Below are 11980 nucleotides of genomic sequence, written 5' to 3'. Positions count from 1 at the left end.
CATAACCAGTAAGGAGATTGAAGCAGTCATAAAAAACATCTCCCAAACAAACAAAATTTCCCAGGGGAATTCTACCAAACATCTAAAGAAATAATACCTATTCTCCTGAAACTGTTCCCAAAAATAGAAATGGAAGGAAAATTTCCGAACTCATTTTATGAGGCCAGCATTATCTTGATCCCAAAACCAGACAAAGACCCCATCAAAAAGGAGAATTACAGACCAATTCCTTGACAAACATGGATGCAAAAATTCTCACCAATAGGATCTATTCTAGCCAATAGGATCCAAAGTACATTAAATGGATATTCACCATGACCAAATGGGATTTATTCCTGGGCTGCAAGGTTGGTCAACACCCTCAAATCAATCAATGTGATACAACACATTAATAAAAGAAAGAACAAGAACCATATGATACTCTCAATAGATGCTGAAAAAGCATTTGACCAAGTACAGTGTCCTTTCCTGATCAAAAGTCTACAAAGTGGAGGGATAGAGGATAGCATACTACAATATCATCAAAGCCATCTATGAAAAACCCACAGCGAATATCATTCTCAATGGGGAAAAACTGAGAGCTTTTCCCCTAAGGTCAGGAACATGGCAGGGCTGTCCACTATCACCACCGCTGTTCAACATAGCACTAGAAGTCCTAGCCTCAGCAATCAGACAACAAAAAGAAATTAAAGGCATCCAAATTGGCAAAGAAGAAATCAAACTCTCACTCTTTGTAGATGATATGATACTTTATTTGGAAAACCCAAAGACTCCACTCCAAAACTGCCAGAACTCATACAGGAATTCAGTAAAATGTCGGGATATAAAATCAATGCACAGAAATCAGTTGCATTTCTATACACCAACAGCAAGACAGAAGAAAGAGAAATTAAGGAGTCACTCCTATTTACAATTGCACCCAAAACCGTAAGATACCTAGGAATAAACCTAACCAAAGAGGCAAAGAATCCGTACTCAGAAAACTATAAAGTACTCATGAAAGAAACTGAGGAAGACTCAAAGAAATGGAAAAATGTTCCATGCTCATGGATAGGAAGAACAAATACTGTGAAAATATCTATGCTACCTAAAGCAATCTACACATTTAATGCAATCCCTCTCAAAATACCAACAATTTTTTTCAAAAAATGGAACAAATAATCCTAAAATTTATATGGAACCAGAAAAGACCCAAATAGCCAAAGGAATGTTGAAAATGAAAACCAAAGTTGGTGGCATTACAATTCCAGACTTCAAGCTCTATTACAAAGCTGTAATCATTAAGATAGTAGGGTACTGGCACAGAAACAGACACATAAATCAATGGAACAGAATTGAGAGCCCAGAAATGGACCCTTAACTCTATGGTCAACTAATCTTCGACAAAGCAGGAAAGAATGTCCAATGGAAAAAAGACCGTCTCTTCAACAAATGGTGTTGGGAAAATTGGACAGCCACATGCAGAAAAATGAAACTGGACCATTTCCTTACACCATACACAAAAATACACTCAAAATGGAGCAAAGGCCTCAGTGTGAGACAGGAGTCCATCAAAAGCCTTGAGGAGAACACAGGCAGAAACCTCTTCCACCTCAGCCACAGCAACTTCTTCCTAGAAACATCGCCAAAGGCAAGGGAAGCAAGGGCAAAAATGAACTATTGGGACTTCATCAAGATCAAAAGCTTTTGCACAGCAAAGGAAACAGTCAACAAAACCAAAAGACAACTGACAGAATGGGAGAAGATATTCGCAAATGACATATCAGATAAAGGCTTCATATAAAATCTATAATGAATGAACTTGCCAAGTCAACACCCAAAGAACAAATAATCCAATCAAGAAATGGGCAGAAAACATGAATAGATATTTCTGTAAAGAAGACATCCAAATGGGCAACAGACACATGAAAATGTGCTCCACATCACTCAGCATCAGGGAAATACAAATCAAAACCACAATGAGATACCACCTCACACCAGTCAGAACGGCTAAAATTAACAAGTCAGGAAACAACAGATCTTGACATGGATGTGTCAAGAAATGGGACCCCTCCTACACTGTTGGTAGGAATGGAAGCTAGTGCAGCCACTCTGGAAAACAGTATGGAGGTTCCTCAAAAAGTCGAAAATAGAGCTACCCTATGACCCAGCAATTGCGCTACTGGGTATTTACCCTAAAGATACGGATGCAGTGATCCGAAGGGGCACGTGCACCCAAATGTTTATAGCAGTTTGTCCACAAGAGCCAAACTATGGAAAGAACCGAGATGTCCATCAACAGATGAATGGATAAAGAAGATGTGGTATATATACAATGGGATACTATGCAGCCATCAAAAACAAAAAACAAAAACCCTCGAAATCCTGCCACATTTTGCAACAATGTAAATGGAACTAGAGGGTATTATGCTAAGTGAAATAAGTCAATCAGAGAAAGACAATTATCGTATGATATATGAGGAATTTGAGGTGCAGGGCAGGGGGTTATGGGGGCAGGGAAGGAAAAACTGAAACAAGATGGATCTGGGGAGGGAGACAAACCCTAAAAGACTCTTAATCTCAGGAAACAAACTGAGGATTGTGGGGTGTTGGTGGGGGAGGGATAGGGTGGCTAGGTGATGGACATTGGGGAGGGTATGTGCTATGGCGATTGCTGTGAATTGTGTAAGACCAATGATTCACAGACCTGTACCCTGAAGCAAATAATACATCATGTGTTAAAAAAAAAAAAAAAGAAAAAAGAAAGAAAGAAAGTTGAAATGGTTTCCTATGGGAAGCAGAAATCAGGTGAGTCATGCTATATTTTTATAATAAATATTGTGGAACCATCTGACTCTGAAAATGTATAGAACTTAAATAAAAATATAATTTTTATAAGAGAAATGTAGAAGTATACTTATATAGTCAGAATTCACTTAATTCTAGCTGTTATTCAGTATTCAAATCTTTACAAGGAAAGAGAAATCTTTTTTTTTTAAGATTTTATTTATTTATTTGTCAGATAGAGAACACAAGCACAAGCAAGGGGATTGGCAGGCAGGGGGAGAAGCAGGCTCCCTGCTGAGCAAGAAGCCAGATGCAGGACTCGATCCCAGGAGTGTGGGATCATGACCTGAGCCAAAGGCAGATGCTTAACCAACTGAGCAACTCAGACATCCCAGGAAAGAGAAATATTAAAACATAGCCTCAAAATATCATGAATAAAACTCTTTAAAAAGTTGTATCTAACTTTTGAGGGTGATCAGTGACTCCTTTCAGAATCCGACGTAAATTAAGATCTCTCTACGAGAAAAGTGAGCTCAAGACACCAGAGAGTTCAAACTTCCTGAATTCATCCATAGATCTTCTGGATATCCACATATCACAATTGAAGGACCCTTATTCTGGAGAAAATAATAAATATACAGATAAAATGTCAAAGTCTTGAAATGGGCCACACGAAAAGGGTTTCTTTACTCACCTGAGTAGCATTCATAAAAGCAGCTGTAATCACAGGCAAAGGGTGGGCCATTGCACTGTCCACACGGGTCTCCTATTCCAAGTGGATTTCAAATAACGCTGGGCTTCAGACCTCTGAGATTATTTCCTGCTCTCAGTGGTTTTAAGACTAGAGGACAGTGTTTTTCTTGTATGTTAAATAGATCTCTTTGTTTCAAAACTAAAAGAAAGCCTTCTTGGGAGATTTGATTGCATAGCGTCTCCACACATTTCCTGTCTACTAGCAAAGCTTTGTTTAGTTGGAAAACGTAGGGCCACAGTTTCATCTTCTGGACCCAATTTGGCCGTAAAAGATTAAAGAAACCAAAACCAGATTCTTTTCACATTAAAAATGATGAAGGCCCCATGGAATTTGGTATATGAATGTTTGCACTTAGCATAGAAAGTCTTCAAAACACTACTGAGGCAAACTAGAATTGGCCAGGGAAGCATATTTTCCAGATTTCGAGTCATTTGGAGGGGTCCATTTTAGGGTTTTTGAGACGTATTATAGAAGACATGCACAGAAACGAAACAAAAAACTGAACAACTAAACGAAGAAGCCTCAGGTAAAGTTTTAGTTTGTAGGGGCTTTGAACCAGTGAGTTTTCACAAGTTGTACAATGACTGTCTGTTGAGTAAGACCTCCACCAATCCCTCCATTCAGTAATCTGTGATTCACATGCAGCTGCCAAATTACAAGGGTGCCAAATAGCATTAGTTACAAAATGCAGAAGAAAATTTAAGTTGCTCTTTTCTTCATGTTGGCAGGCCTCCTACCCAAAAGAAATTAGTAAGAGTTTGTCAGATGTTCACACAAAAGAAAAGACACTTTTTCTTTTTCGGCCTTTTTAGAGCTGGTCAATTGCAAAGCTATCCTCTCCCCAACCCCTCGTAAAAGCTACCTCAGAGAGTACTTACTTATTTTCCATATTTGGGCCTTTGTTCAATTGACTTCACCAAAGTCCTCTCAGTTTCTTTGCTCTTTCCAAAAAAGGCCCTCGTGAACAGGAAAATTTAATACAATTAGTTTTCGCTATCAGTTATGGGGCTGGTCTTATACGTTTTCCACATGAAATGAAAATAAACAAAGACTCTAAAAGAGATTTTTTAAATGAGAATTAAGAATAAAATTTGAAAAAAAAAATATTAATCACATGCAACGAATCCTATGGATACAATCAAAGACATAGCAAGTATCCAGCACTTAGGAGCTGATACCTCTAATGGCAGTTTAGAGGAGAGGACTTTAAGAGGCCCATTCCCTGTAATCACCAGGATCTTCGGAATTTATGAGTCTCTACCCAAACATGCCATCTCCCTAGCCCACCTCACCAGCCCACTTGGCCTTAATCGAATGCAAACTAGAAGTGCATTTTTAATTCTATCCATTTCTTTTCTTTTCTTTTTTTTCTACTGACCTACCTCACTACCTATTGGACAGGACAATTTGCAAAGAGATGTTTAACAATACTTTTTAAATAATGAGGAATGGCAATTAGACAAGTAGATGAAATCTTTCACTAACTCAGAAGCTCTCTTTGTGGCCCCGCAGAAGGCAGTATATTACAGGGGCGCCTGGGTCGCTCAGTGGGTTAAGCCTCTGCCTTCAGGTCAGGTCAAGGTCTCAGGGTCCTGGGATCGAGGCTGGGATCAAGGCCCACATCAGGCTCTCTGCTCAGCAGGGAGCCTGCTTCCCCCTTTCCTTCTGCCTGCCTCTCTGCCTGCTTGTGATCTCTCTCTCTGTCAAATAAATAAATAAAATCTTTAAAAAGGGAAAAAGAAGTTCTCTTTGCATTCCTATCATTAACACTCCCTAACCACCCAAGTTTCCCCCTGCTTGTCTTATTCACGGGGCTGCTAACTGGAAGATAGATGGGCCTATCACACCTTAGAGTTAGAGCTCTCTCCTGGATGGCATGACCAAATATATGAATCTACTTTAGCTCTGTAACCCCGGTGCTCCAAAGTCTTTCCTAATTCCTCTTTACTTCAAATATTTAAGAGACCGCTTTGTGCCTTTTGGACCCATATACAAACACCTACAATGAGTCGAGAACCCCGTATTTACATTTTTTTTGTCTTTCAAGAATCTTTTCGACTGCCCTACAAGGGCACAGCTGAAGCTCTTGGTTGCCTGCCCTAAACCCTGATTACATCTGAATAACTTGCTTCCTCCAAAAAGCCAAAGGCTTCACCATGCTCTTCTACCACAAGACCTCTCCCTTTCTATCAACTGGTAGGACTAGTTCTGTAATGCAGTTTTGGCCACTCACTCACCAAGGGAGGTCCACTGGGAGTCACGTGGGAAAGATGTGCGCCTAAAAAGACAAGCAGAAAAAAGAAAAAAAAGACCCATACTTTCTCAGGGAACGTTGTAATGTCTGGAGGTGATACTGAGGATTATTGTCATTTCTCATGACCAGATCAAAGATAAAGCCAACCTTCGGTGGGCGGTAGGGACGAGGGGGTCACGCAGAAGCAAAGACAGTGTAACAGATTATGCCTGAAACCTGCCTAACCTCAAGACATCCTGCAATTTGAATTAATGGATCCCTTACTGTTCCAGAGAGTCAGGTCGGGGGTTTCTGATCCTTTCCACAGACTGCAGCCTAACATATTCAGAGGGTAAATCCAGAGGACCTTCACCAAGTGACTATTTCTTTTTATTTTTTTCTTTAAGATTTTTAAAAAATTTATTTGACAGAGAGAAAGCAAGAGAGCATAAGCAGGGGGAACAGCAAAGGCAGAGGGAAAAGCAGGCTCCCCACTGAGCCGAGAGCCCTATGGGGGCTCGATCCCAGGACCCTGGCATCAGGACCTGAGCCTAAGACAGATGCTTAACCAGCTGAGTTACCCAGGTGCCCCAAGAATATTCCTTTTGGTCTCTACTCTTTTATTTGCTAATATTCTCACAACTCCCACTCTCAGGTTATAATAAATAGTTAAATAAATCAAAGAGAGAAACATTCATAGACCAGAACACTCATAAAATTCCCCTTAATATCATTTAAAATAGGCCACGTTTCCTGAAAAGATCTCAAGATATACCTTTGGGTAAAGTTTGGAAACTAAGTTATAATAATTGCTGATAATACAGAGTAGCATGGGGGCAGAGTGAACCTGTGGGCGGTAACCCAAAAACCATTTGATCTTGGGGGTTTAAAGAAAAAAGTGACAACTAATTCCTAAATAAACAAAGCACTCTGCAGAAGTCATAGAAATAAGGATAAAGTAGGGAGGTATAAACTGGGGTCGGACAGGGCGGGGGGAAGCAAATGTAACATAAGACAAGTTTTTCTCAGCCAAGAGAACTTCATATACTTTGCTTGAAATATTTCACTTCTAAATAAATCATATTTTAAAATTACCAATGGATGTGGGCAAATAACAAATTCATCACTGGTGGTATATCATCAGCATGAAAATCTATGATTAATACTTGTATAAATAGGCCACTGGACATTGGAGAGATGCTTGCAGAGAGCAGGATCTCCTCAATTTACATGGACAACAAGGTTTTATTAAATGAACTCTGAACAGGGAATAGAGGCCCCACAGTTCCAGTTCCATGGGCTTTAGCTAGTCAAGAGGGTAACACTCAACACATTGAGTTAGTAATAGAGGACCGTGATCCAAGGAGCTCCCTGCACTTCCCTGCGACATCTGGGTGAACGGCCTTCTGCTTTGTTTTCTAAACAGAACTGACTCTTCAGATGGAACCGATAGAAAGTGAAAGACTGAGTCTAATGTGGTAAGAAGCTGTTAAAAGATTAGTATTGGCTTTCGGTGGAAAAACAATTATGCTGAATTACATACACATCTGCCACACACTCAGCAAACTATCAGAGAAGCCAGATTTCCCTCATGTTTTACTTCTTGGACCCGTTTCAGTTTTCAAATAGAATACAGCACTCTAGTTATTGCTTACATGCATTTTCTTTAAATAAACTTCGAGCAAACTTAGAAAGCCTGTTATTGTTTCCTAAAGAAACTCTTCTTCCCAAAAACTTACCCAGCAAGAAACAAGAGTATTTACGCCCTCAACCTCTGAAAACTGCTTTATAGCTTTCAAAATTATTTAATGGGCATTCATTTGATTAAGAGCATTCATTCATTTGCATTATTTCATTTGATTAAAAAAAAACAACAACAACAAGCCTAAGCTTCTTACAAGTCTGCTTAGAACAATTCTACAAGAATACAGGGGTATGCATTCATGTTTGCTGTCCTGTTCATTCATTCATTCAATAAGTATTCATTGTCTACAATGTGCCAGGTGCTGTTCTAAACACTGGGGATAGAGCAACGGGAAAAAGAAAGGGACAAAATCCCTGTCTATGTGGTACTTAAATCCTCAGAAACACGTTGTAACTGTTTTTCATATTTCCATTGAGTTACGGGCCCATCAATAGCGAATAGCTTAGTTTTTCCATGTTGCATTAGGGAAGGTGATTTAAATAATTACTGAAAGGAGTTCAGACCCCAAATCTAATACACTGAGATAGGTGACTGCTTAACAGCATGGGGAAAGTTTATTAATTCATGAAGGGAAAAAAATTAGTCTACTTTGATGTATTTCTCAAGTGAGGGAGTGGATTTTCCATTTACCATAAATCCAGAAAAGAACAATGAACATCACAGAACTCCTTATATCCATTTATCACACACAGATTCACTATGTGCAGGGCATATTCCATTTGTTTTCACTTGAATACTTACATCAACTCTTAGAGTTGTTAAAATTATATTTTCCAGATTAAAACACACACACACACACATCTTGGGAAAATGAAGTACAAAGCCTGAAGCTAAATTTGTTTGAGGTTTCAGTAAGTTAATAGATATGACATGCTTACAACAGTGTCTGACAAAGACTATTAGATAAAGATTACATATTACTATTACTTCAACAAATTTAAAGATGAGAAAACTGGGGCCCTGAGGAGTAACTGGTCCAAGGTGCAAAGCTGGTTAGTAATCACCTCCCTCCCCAGAGTGACTGAAGAGGGATCCAGGCTGATCTCCCCGCCTAGCAGTTGGTCATATCCAGGGCATCGTACATACTAGGACATTAGAGAACCACCATTAGTGTGCTATTTTTTGTATCATCTTAGAATGTGTTTGATTTGGGTAACAAATCCAAATAGGTAATTTAACACCAACTAGTCATAAGCCTAGCCACTTGTTATTTTAGAAATGGGGAGAGAGTGCTCACTTCGGCAGCATGTATACTAAAAAAAAAAAAAAAGAAATGAAGAGAGAGTGTTCGGATAATATGGGACATAGGATGCTCCTTTTGGGAGGGAGGGACAAGATTGCAATGACAGACAGTCCTGGGTAGAGTGAAGTTCTCCCCCTGGGGAGGCAGCATCAGGCTGAGGGCCCCCAGAGACTTGGAAACACCAAAGACAAACATGGCTGCTCTGTCATTTGCCTGGTGTTTTCCCTTCTCTTTAACTTACCACACATATTTCCTGGGCAGGAGGTGAGGGTGAGAAGAAAACCTCACAGCTATGAATCTCCTGATGGTTCTGGCCCATGTTGGTCCACACATACCTGAATCCTATATAAGGAAGGGTCAGTGGTGAGGGGACACAGCTGAGGCAGAGGGAGAAAGGAAAAGAAGCGGGAGTCCTCTCCTCAGGAGGAAGACCTGTCCTTACCTAGGTCAATTCAGGTAAGTAATCTAAAAAAAATTACTCTTCCCGCTCTTCCCACCCCTGTACTTTGCCCCCCTGCAGACTTTTGTCCAGACTGCTGATCCTGTTATGCCTTCCATTCTCCGAGGTTCTTTAGTTACTAAAACATTTACCCAGGGTGATGGAGTCGTGGTTAGTTAGCACTGTTACTTCTTTAGACTGACTGCTGGATAACATAAAGGAGGTTTTTAGGGAAGCGTTGTAGTCTAAAAGCATCTCTTTCAAGGGTTGGTGAGAAGCTTTTCACAGCACGCTCCAAGAACAAACATGCCTACATCCACAGAAGTCTCTGCTAGAACTGTCCCTTCCATAAGGTCGTGGAGGTGAACGTTCTTCCTTAGCTATAGCTGGTTCTGATGGTTACAGATGGAAATGATGGTAAACTGAACAGAGTTCTGCACCGGAGGGGAAGTTCAAGCTGTCAGCTGGCCTCCTGGAGGTCACTCTAGATTGGGGGTCAAAGTTCTACCTTTCTACCTATTGCAAAACAAAGTTCTACCTATTGTCCCTTTGTATCTTCAGTCTCTCATCCTCACGCTGCAGACTCAGACCCTCTCTTACTTCTGGTGCCGGCAAGCTCTCTGTGATTTCCCCCTAAGAGCTGCATGCTAGAGGAGCTCCAGCTTTAGTTACAAACCCCAAGGGGCCCTAGGAAGCCAAGGATGTGTGTCAAGCGTCTCTGACCTGCAGTATTATTCATCAAGGAACTGCTTGTGACTGCAATCCTTACAGTTTTAGAAAGGAATCTCACTAAGAGCCAGAGAGAATCATCTGGTGTCACATGGGATAGATTTATCGGTAAAAAAGCTAATGAGGAGAGAATTATTAAATCTTCTTGGACTGTTATTTAAAAGATACAAAAGTATTAGGCATCCTCTAAATGTTAAAAACATATAAAAACTTTAAAATACTCCATTGCCCTCTGCCTTGAAAGTATACCCATGAGTCCAGGGAACTTTTGAACCCTTGAGAGGACAAGATCTGGCTAAAAATTCCCTGGGGATATGAGGTGACAGACGCCCAAGACCCCCTCAAGAACCATTTTCCTCCAACAGCCAGAAGTCTCAGAATAGCAGAGCTGTGCAGGGTAACCTTGGCAAAGACACGCAATGCACACTGGACAATGAGTTCAAGAGGAGGTCAAGAGCCATGCAGTGCACACCACTCAATTACAGTCTATTTGTGGAAAGCATAATGTGTATTTTTGTTAAAGGACGACTATAGGCTGAGGAGAATCGTGTTGGCAGTCCTGGTGTTTAAAGGATCCATGACACCCTACAAAGTATTTACAGAAGGAAAATTTTACAAATAAGTATTTGACTCAGAAGGAGATGGGCTGAGATGACAGATGAAAATGAACTTTGTGTAGCTCTGAGTTAGGTCAGAGTCCCCAAGGTGACAGAGAAGTCACACAGCTTCTGCAAATGGAGGAGCCCTGAAAAACAAGCCCCTGCTCAAGCAATTCATTTACTTTCCAGTCGACCACAAACTTACCCAGTAAGCCATGAAATTGTGTCTGGAGGCAAACTGCAGCCAGGCCCAGGAAGACAATTTATCACTTTCTGGAAAGGCTCTTAAAAATTAAAAATAGGAAAAATATTCCATGAAAAACCAGATACTTTATTGTGTGGTGAGTCTCATTAGACTAAGAAAATAGCACCACTTAACTTTCTATTTACAGGACAAGTGTTGAAATAAGGATTATCTAAAAGGACCTCCAAAAACATTAATTAAAAGACTCTTCTCTGTGATGGAGTTGATGGCTTTGTGTAGCAAAGGGCTAGTTGCTGGAAGTGACCAGAGTCTTGAGCAGTGGTTTCCATGCCTCCTAGACAGGAATTATACCTAATCAGAGAATTACCTCTGCTTCCTGACGGCATCTAATCCAGAATAAAACCCTGCTTCCTTCAACCCTCATCAAAGTCATCTACCACAAGTGCAAATCCAGCAATAAGTCTTTCTAACTCCTTCTTACTGAGATACCCCACAATTCCCTGAGGAGTGAGGTTGCCATCACAGGAACAAATTGATAAGCCCAAACTTTCTTCTGCCACAGGTGGATTCCTGGTGGTCTGTCACAGGAAGGCACTGTCAATGTAACAACAGACCAAAGTGCCAGTATGATCTCCCAGTTCAAATGAAGGCAGGCAGCTCCCTTGCCTGTGTACACACATCACAAAAAAGTTAGCTAATGTGAGAAACTCCATCAAATTTCTCTCTTTCAAGATTCAATCCTAATCATTCTCTAAAACAGGATCCAAAACCATTACTCAATGCATATGTGTAAGCTCTTTCCCTGTATCAATCCCTAAGGAGGATTCTAGGCCATTCTTCTACTCTCCTTATCCCACACTCTCAAGTAGGAATGATGTTGACTGGCTTGATGAGCTCTGGGCTGTTCATCGTACAGAATCTGGAGAGTGGGAGAGCCAATAGCAATTGAAAGATACATGGAAGGTGAAATCAACATTACATGAGAGTTAACCCAGGGTAGATGAGGGAGGGAAGAGGGAGTCTGCATCAACTGGGTTGAGAGGAGCCAATTTTGGAGATAAGTCTGGAGTGAGAAAAGAGAAGACTTTGAACCAGCTGCAGTAGTAAAGAACTTGGATGTGAATAAGATGAAGAAAAAGAAGTTCCAAGAAGTTTCCCTGTGCTTTATGAAAGTACCACAAATTCCTCAACCCTCATTTTCCTGTTTGTTTTCTTCAAACAAAACCAAAACAACTCAATCTTTTGGGAGAGATAGCAGGAAAGAATTCAGTTTCTTTTTATTATGTGTTGTTGTTGTTGCTAGTCTG

Source organism: Lutra lutra, chromosome 6 (genome assembly GCF_902655055.1).
Source record: "Lutra lutra chromosome 6, mLutLut1.2, whole genome shotgun sequence".
NCBI classification, from domain to species: Eukaryota; Metazoa; Chordata; class Mammalia; order Carnivora; family Mustelidae; genus Lutra; species Lutra lutra.
The sequence above is the reverse complement of the archived record's forward strand: the minus strand, read 5'-3'. Positions refer to the sequence as shown.